At 36.9% G+C, this 8,570-nt stretch overlaps 1 protein-coding gene across 9 annotated transcripts in view; it reads left to right on the plus strand.

Annotated features, from left to right (window-relative positions):
- Nucleotides 1–5,903: 5,903 nt before the first annotated feature.
- The window catches only part of DGKH (diacylglycerol kinase eta), a 110,182-nt gene continuing 107,515 nt past the window's right edge, over nt 5,904–8,570 (plus strand). For 8 of the 9 annotated variants that reach the window (XM_025196158.1, XM_025196165.1, XM_025196166.1 and 5 more), the window contains exons 1-2: nt 5,904–6,197; nt 8,144–8,254. The gene's annotated coding sequence lies outside the window, so the exon portion shown is untranslated. The remainder of the gene's footprint in view (nt 6,198–8,143; nt 8,255–8,570) is intronic. The other variant, XM_025196159.1, reaches the window with a different exon arrangement.

Consider the following 8,570-nt stretch of genomic DNA (forward strand, 5'->3'; position numbering starts at 1 on the left):
GTTGTTCACTGGACTCTGCTGCTCGAGCAGGGAGCAGAACATGCCCTCTTCATGGTCCCCATATTGTGCTGCAGGGAAATGCAGGTTGACCATGAGCAGTCTGGATTAGCAAATCTGGGTTGCCCTGTGCACTTTTATCATCTGTCCTTAGGCAGACTAAGGGAGCATGCAGAGCATACTGAGATGTGTGCACAGGGGCCACCCCTGGGTGTAAAACATCAGTACTGCAAGCTCTCCATTCTTTAGGGCCTCAGTATTTGAATATCTATACATGGGGCTCTGGGCAATTTTTTTCTACTAGGAGAACAAACCTGGGAGAATTCTCCCAGATTATTTGCATATGTATATGTAGCCAAAGTTCTAAGCAAAGTTTCCTTAGATTCTGTCCTGTCACTGAATGTAGGTACTAGCTTAAGTTTTTCATTCTGTTGAGTTCTGCCATTCTGTTGATGCTTTTGTCTGGTGGCCTTATAATGAAAGGAAATGATGATCCATCTTAAAAAAACCTTTGGTCTGTCTGCCAAAATAAGTAAATGAAGACAAGCAGGTATATGACCATAGTACAGAAATGATGTTTTTACCATGTCTAACCAAGATTCTTAATGCACTTAACAAAAAAATAGTACTGTACTGTCCTAAAGTATGGTAATATTATCTTTTTTTTTTTTTACAGATTAAGAACTAAAGCAGAGAGAATAAATGAATTGTGTTGCATTGCATAAAAAATCAGTTGCAGATCTGGGAACAGAATCCAGATCATCTGAGTACACATCCTCTCTTTTAGCATGAATCTAACCTCTCTTCTTCAAAACATATTTTTGTATATAATGCATACAATCATTAGAATTGAGTTTAAGATGGTACTGTGTAATGGGTGACTGAGTAATGAATGGGTATTTAAAAAAAAAGAACAACTCCTTCTCGGTTGGATAAATCTCACTGTCTGAACTAGCAAGAATCTGGTATCAAGCACAGCATGATTTATTAACTGTGAATCAGAATTTGGCTGACCATAGCTGTAACCAGCTGTCTGTATTAAAAAAAACAACAACTTGCTGTGACATGGATATTTTGCAGAACCAGGAGCTTCAGGTAATGGTGATTAATGAATTGTTCTCCATGTGGGTTTATGTAGTTTTTCAGGATTTTCAAATCAACTTGTAAGGAGCAAGTATTATATTTTAAAAGCAGTCAAAGGATTCCCCATGAATTAGGTTGTTCTTAAGATTATAATACTAAATTAATTAACTGAAGTAAACCAGAATACATCCCAAATCATGTGAATATATTTGAGCTGAGCCCTTAGTCACTGCCATGTATACAGTATACATTTACTGAATAAGTACTAATTATAGTGTGTCAATATTAGAAGGCTTTGTATGGTCATTTACCCAAGAAGTGTGTTACAGCACTGCAGCCTTGCTTGAGGGTTCACCGTGATTTGTTCCATCCTTATGTGATGTGCAGGATGGCACTGAGCTGAATGAGGCTTTCAGACTGGCAGCCCTTTCATCTTCAAACCTTCTTTTTTCCTCTGTCCTGAAAACACAAAGGAAGGGACCCTGAGGTTGTGTAATTCCTCTTTCAGCTTTTCCATCCCCAACAAATTTAAAAAAAAGATGTGAATTGGGCCTCAGAACTTTTAAATGGGGGATCAGGAACTGGTGACCCACAAAACTTTGAATCTGGCCCTCAGAGCTGGGGTTTTGCTGGCAGGGCTTTGCCTGTGCTGTGATGTGTCATGGCTGGGAGCTTTCCTGTGCTGCACTGCAGCTGGGTGATGAGAAGCACCAAGGGCCAGGTCCTTGTGCCAGCCTGTCTCAGACTTGAGCTGGGTCACTCCAGTGCAGTGGTAGGAAACATTGATGACTTCTGCTTTAAACCAATGCTATTGTCTTAAAATGATAAGATTAAGTGTTTTTAGTCTCTTGTTTTTGAGCCTTATGATTTACATTTTCTCTACAACCATGAAGGTTAGAAGCTATTTATTTATTTGTAATGAAAACTGAGATTTGTTTAAAAAAATTAGGATGACCCCAAAAACTGAGGATTTTAAATACTGATAACCTCGAGAGAGTAGGCAACATCAGCACTTAGTTGGATGTAGGGATTGTATTGCACCTGGTTTACAGATTGGGCACAAAAGCACAAAGAATAACTTATTTCCCTGTGATCATCTAGGAAATCTATAACCAAACTGGACAAAGAATCCAGGTCTTCTAAGTACCCTTCTGGTAATATATTACTCTCCTTTTAATGAAGTAGATGGAAATAATGAATAGAGCCTCTGTTGTATGACCAGTCAGCTCTGGACTGACTACTTGTAAGTGGAAATGGTTTGGAATTGTTTAGCAAAATGGTTTTGGTTTTTTTAAAATCAGAAAATGCTGATTTATTGAAACAAAAGCTATTTCCAGGAATGAATGTGTCTCTATGGTATTTCCATTGGGAAGGTTTAAGTCCAAGGTGAAATCTGGAGACAAAGAATAGTCTAATGATTAGGTATTCTTCTAGTAAGTGGAGTGATCCTCCTCATGCTAAGGTAGGCTGTTAGCTGTTTTGGGATGCGTGCCTGCTCTAGTGCATGTTCTTTTACTTTCTCTTAAAAAGAAAGTTTCAGTCTCAGACGCAGAATAAAAGAAATAACAAAACTATTTGGGAATTGGCATTCTTTTTTACTGGCCAGACTTACCAGGATGTACTCTGTGGCCACAGTTTGGAAAGCACTGGCATGTCTTCACAGGGCTGTGTGGTATAATGGCATATTTTAGGGCTAAACAAACATTTTTAGTGTAATCTGCTCCTCGTGCTAGTTTACATAAAGTAGAAGAACTTAAAAAAGGAGAAAGCACAATCCATAGTTCTTCAGCTCTGTCTTCAGCCTATTGCTATACAGTGTTTTTTCAGTATTGCACAGTTCTCTAATATATTTTACTATTGTTATATCAAGTAAGTTGTTTCCCTTCACACTTAGAACAAATTTGGGCAATCAAGAATAAATTTGATAAAAATTTTCCCTCTTCTCTCCAACTGCCAGTCAGGTCCATGGGAAAGAGGTGCTGTGTTCAAAGAGTTAATGTGGGATTAACATTTTTATTAAAATGAGAGTAGATTTTTAAAAAAGGAAATAGAAAATGGAATTTAAGATATGATTGATGCATCTAGAAATGTATGCATCTTCTAGTAAAGTGGAGGTAAAGTTGATATAAACTTGGAATGCAGTCAAACCCCAAAAGTAGATTTAAATTAGATTAAATTTTATAACTTAAATCTGCAGCAAAAGGAAATGAGGATACGGACAGGCATTACATTTCTAGCGGAGTAATGACATTTCCACTAGAAACGGAGTGTATTAGTATATTAGTGCAGTTTCTCCTACTGCTTCTGGGAGAAAGATTTTCCTCTTTTCAATGAGGAAGATCTCTCCTGTGGGAGACTTTGTTCCTCCGGAACCAATATCTGTACGCTTCCCTGGGAGGAGTCAGGCAGGGAAGTATACAGGTAGTTCTGGAGGAACAAAGACTGGAGTGACTCCAGTCTTCGAAAGGCTCGGAGGATATTTTTTGTGATAGACGAGACGTCCAGTCCTGATCCCTTGAAAGAATGGAGTGATGGTAAAAGCTTCTTTGGGGGTACATCTGTACGAGACACTTAATGCACAGTAGCGTGCCAGGCAAAAAGCATCCTAATATGCTACTGTGCAGTAGTATTAGGCTACTGTGCAGTAAGTGTCACTAAAAAACCATGTGCTGGTGCTACTGCGCAGTAACTATAATTACTGTGCATTTAGCTTAATACTTCATTAAGCAAGTACTAAACTAAATACACAGTAACTACTGCACATAAATGATCATATAGACATGCCCTGTATGTTCTCCAGACCCTGGGGAAACATCTTATTATTTTCTAATTATTTTATATATTTAGAACATTCATGTTTCCGTGAAAGTTTATTATTTTCATATATATCATGATCTTGAGTAGGTTCAGTTGCTGTTGTTGATTCTGTTTGTAGCTTCTGACTTGTTTGACTTAGCTCAGAATGTCTGTAAAGAAAGTGTGGAGTATAAGTAATGGAACAGTTCTTCAACTTTCTATGAAATCACAAACTTCTATGTTGCTTTGTATATGTTTGTTATCTACTGAGTACAGACCTCCCTGACTTCTTTTGTCAGCAGTGGTATTTATTAAATATTGTAAAAGGAAAGTCGCCTATACACAAGCACCGAGACTGCTCCAGTGTGCTGGAATTCCAGCGCGTTGGAGCATACTCGATTAATTCAGTCGAGTGTGGCAGTTGCTGCATTCCAGCAGCTCCTGCATCTTGTGTATCGGTGTCCCCACGCTTAAAGATGAACTTAAGCCTATTGAATGAGCTTTAATTAGAGTGGCTTAATCAAAGTGCTGCTCTTCTCCTTCCCCCCACCCCAAAGCGTGTGTAACAGTGTACAGAAAAACTATAATAGTCTAAATGAAAAAGCCTGAAAGACAGAATGGTGATTGAAACAAGATTCAGTTTATAATTTCTTTCTGCAAATGGCTATAATTAAAAGTTTGTGGCAGTGTTTATTGCTGTTATGTGAACTTCTTCACATCCTCCAATACTATTTATATTTTAAACAAGTTAAACTATTAGTATAGAAACCACAAATTAGCACAGAACATGTTTTCTCTTCCTGGTTAAAAAGAGAGAGAGATTTTAAAATTTTGCTTCCCATTTTGTTTCTAGTTATGTCATTTTCTAGCTATACCTAGGATGTTCTACACAATTCATGTAGGTGTAGGTTACAGTACTTGGAGTACCTGTCTTGTAGCCATTTAAGATGGGTGAACAGAAGAGTTTTTATCAACTGGGAATAAGATCAAGGCCTGCAATGTAATTTCACTATTCTACAAAAATTGTATACATTTCTGTATTTATTTATTTTTAAATTTTTTTCTGAGATGTGTAGTTTGTGCCCTTCTCATACATGGGAAGGATTGACTTAATTGGTTAATTCTTTTTGCTCATGACTAGGATACATACAAAGTACACTAATATTCCAAACAGTAGCTATAAATATTCATTTAAAATAGATATTGGCTCAGTTGTGAAGGCCCTTAGGTTTTTGTCACTAAATCACAGTGGTGGTAAAAGTTCTGTTCCTTTTACAGTATTTTACAGCTGCTTCATTCTCCTTGTTAATAAGAACACAGGCTGTTCTTTCAGTTAAATGCATATCATATGTATATATATAGTATTTTCCATTTTCTGACCTTTACAAACATGAACTGATAAGATAAGATGAGGGAAACTGAAGCAGGCAGTATAAATAGTTGAGGCCAGAGAGAGTTAGCGTTTGAGCTAGAAATAGACATGCATGTTTTTATAACTAAAATACAGTTTTTGTTTTAAAATCTGCAATTTAGCATTAAGCCTATAAGGGCATGGTCCTATCAGAATCATTTGCATCTGTAACACCATCTATTTTAGGATCAGGCTATTAACTGTGCTCTGTTATGTCAGATTCTGGTTTATATCAGTACTTCTGCTGCACAGACTGCTTCCCTATCATGCTGCTTCACTGTGCATTTAGGTTGGGTGCCTCACTTAAGAAAGATGCAAACAGATTAGCAAGAGTTTAGCTGAGAGTGACAAAAATTATCAGAGGGCTGGGAAACATGGTTTATGAGGAAAGGCTGCAAGAACTGGCATTGTTCAGTGTGGAGAAGAAGACTGAGGGAGGACTTGATAGCAGTCTTCATATAGATGGATAGAAGATCTTCAAAGAGGATGGGGATAAATTAATCAGTGTGGCTGTTGTGGCATGACTAGGAACAATGGCCTCAGGATGCAACAGAGGAAATTTAGGTTGGAGATTAAGAAGAAACTTTCTCACTGTGAGGGTGGTTGAGTATTGGAACAAGCCTAGAGAGGCTGTGGAAATTTTCAAGAGCGGGTTTGACAGCCACTTCCCTGGGATGGTTTAGTTAGGAGTGGGCAGGAGGCTGGACTACATAGTTTTATAAGGTCTCTTCCAGTCCTGTGATCCCAAGCAGAGGGAGCAGAATGCTTATTTGAAAGAAGGTATGTTTTAACGTTGCTTCAGCAGCACAGAAGTCTGCTTCCCGTGTATGTCTTCAAGGGAGAAGAAACAGGATGGAAGAGAATAACCTGAGGGATAAGACAAAGACAAGTGATGACAGGCACTACTTAAGTATTATTTATATATTTATAAATAATATATATTAGATATTAGATATTAGATATTTGATATTAGATCAAAGTAGCACTTTGATCTAATCAAATCAAGGTCCCCAAAAACTTAGTCTTGGAACATTCAGTGATTATGTTTTAGTATTTAAGAAACCATCTATGTAAAGGAACGTACTTACAATGTTTCAAACATGATGATATCCATGTATCTCAGACGTTTTCATGACAGGTTCTTGCCTTGAAGAAGCAGAATTAAATAAAGATTTTGGGTAATTGAGCATTGACTTGCACTTAATTTTGTAAAGAAGGAAATGTCTTTTAAACTGAATTTTGATCCAGTTATAATGCCTTGTAGTATATTAATTTTAGTTTTGTAGGTTAAAGTGTAAAATTCTAAAGGGGGCTAAATTGTTAATTCAGAAAAGGAAATTGCCATATTTTCTCATATACAACACACTCCAGAGTAAAACATGCATTTTGTTTGTGAAAAACAGAATGAAGAAAAAAAAGTAGTTGAATAGCATCATCTAGGGAGCAAAGTCTGCTTCCTTCTCCTTGGGGATTGTGTTCAGTTACTTTTGCTTTCACCTGGCAGAATCTTAAGCAGCAGAAACTGTTGTTACTGTATTTCCTCACTTTATAACATACACCCCAATTTCAAGCAGCTGATTTTTGGAAAAAAGAATCTGTGGGGTAAGTGAGAAAATATGGTAATAATTGATGGCAAATGTCATTGATAACTATTTAAAGGAAACAGCATTTTATTGGCTATACTACTGTAAAGACAGTGTATATCTGGGTTTATACAAGTTTTTAGAGAGGAAGCTGGAGGTTTTGACAGTTGGATAGGAAGGCCTTTGAAAATTTTGGCAAAGCAAAGAGTTGGAGGGAAATGCAGATTAAGTGATGTTCCCGCTGATTTTACAGTTTTAAGGTAGGTGGCAATATTGACAAAATACTGTAGAATTTATATCCAGCTGAGCTGAAGATTAGAAGAAGGGTTTCTAACCATAAGAGTGAGGTTCTTGAAAAGCTTAGCAATAAGAATACAAGGGACAAAACACTGAACTATTTTTTAGATGGAATTTGGTTGGTTTACAAAAGAAATGGCATAAGGTGCTTGTCTGAAGTAGTATATTTTAATGCCTATTTCTCTATTCTCAGTTTGCAATTGAAGGTTTTCTTCAGAGTTTGGAGAACTAGAAGTGTATTTTTTTTCTTACTATACAGAGCTTAGTTTTTGTAGGGAAGTTATGTAGTTCTATACCAAGGGATTCTACTGCAGTGGAACCAGCTGAATCTAGTGCTTTGACATCAGTTCAGAACATCAATCATGAATAAGCATTTACATTGCATGGGAATGAAGTGAAGTGCATTATCTGAGGTGTTCACATTTATAATATTATTATTTATATTTATAATTTTATTAGTAGGTACAAGTAGAATATTTTGTTTTGGTCTTTTGCAGTGGTGCCCAATCTTTCTGACCATGTGGGACAAATAGATGGTGTGTGGTTGGGCTGTGTGTCAGATACTAGCGCATACAGTTGGCATGTGGCTGGGATCCAGCACATGGTCCCAGCCCCACTCATCAGATCAGGCTATAGCCCTACATGCTGGATGGGGCCTGAGGCCCTGCCTCGGTCTGTGCCCACTGTTCTGGCCGCACATGTTATTGGCCCTGGGGTGCTGGCTTTGCACATGCTGGATTGAAAATACAGGTTTTATTGAGTTTTGTTGTTTACAGAATAAGTTTGCATGTCTTGATTGTCAAATGACAGTAGTGGTTATAACCCAATATGAATGTATGCAAACTTAATATTCAACTTTATTTGGGAATTTGAACATTGTTTTCAAGACTCAGATTGCTTTATGTATTGCAGGTCTCGGTAGGTGGATGTACTTGTACTTGGTATGCTACATTTTGATTTTTTTTCTTTTTTTCAGACAAGTATAAAGGAAGGACTACTATTGAAGCAAACCAGTTCTTTTCAGAGGTGGAAGAAACGCTATTTCAAACTTAGAGGTCGAACCCTTTACTATGCTAAGGACTCAAAGGTAAGAATCTATATTTCTATCAATTAATACTTTACACTTGAAATTCCAATGGGTTTTTAGGTTTGCCAAGCTTATTATCAAATAATTTAAAATGTCATATTAGTGGTCATTTTTAGTAAATAATTTAATGCTTTTCAAACAGTATGTTAAATTATCTTTAAAAAGAATACTGGTTATGTATCTGTGTTTTCTAGAAAGTTATATATTTTCTTTTGAATTTGGAAATTAATTAGACAAATTATATAGATACACTGATCTTTCCTGCAGTGGAAAAAAGGAAGATAAACCTATTTGCATTTAACCCCACCCCCCCCAA

Source organism: Alligator sinensis, unplaced genomic scaffold (assembly GCF_000455745.1).
Source record: "Alligator sinensis unplaced genomic scaffold, ASM45574v1 scaffold59_1, whole genome shotgun sequence".
Lineage (NCBI taxonomy): Eukaryota > Metazoa > Chordata > Crocodylia > Alligatoridae > Alligator > Alligator sinensis.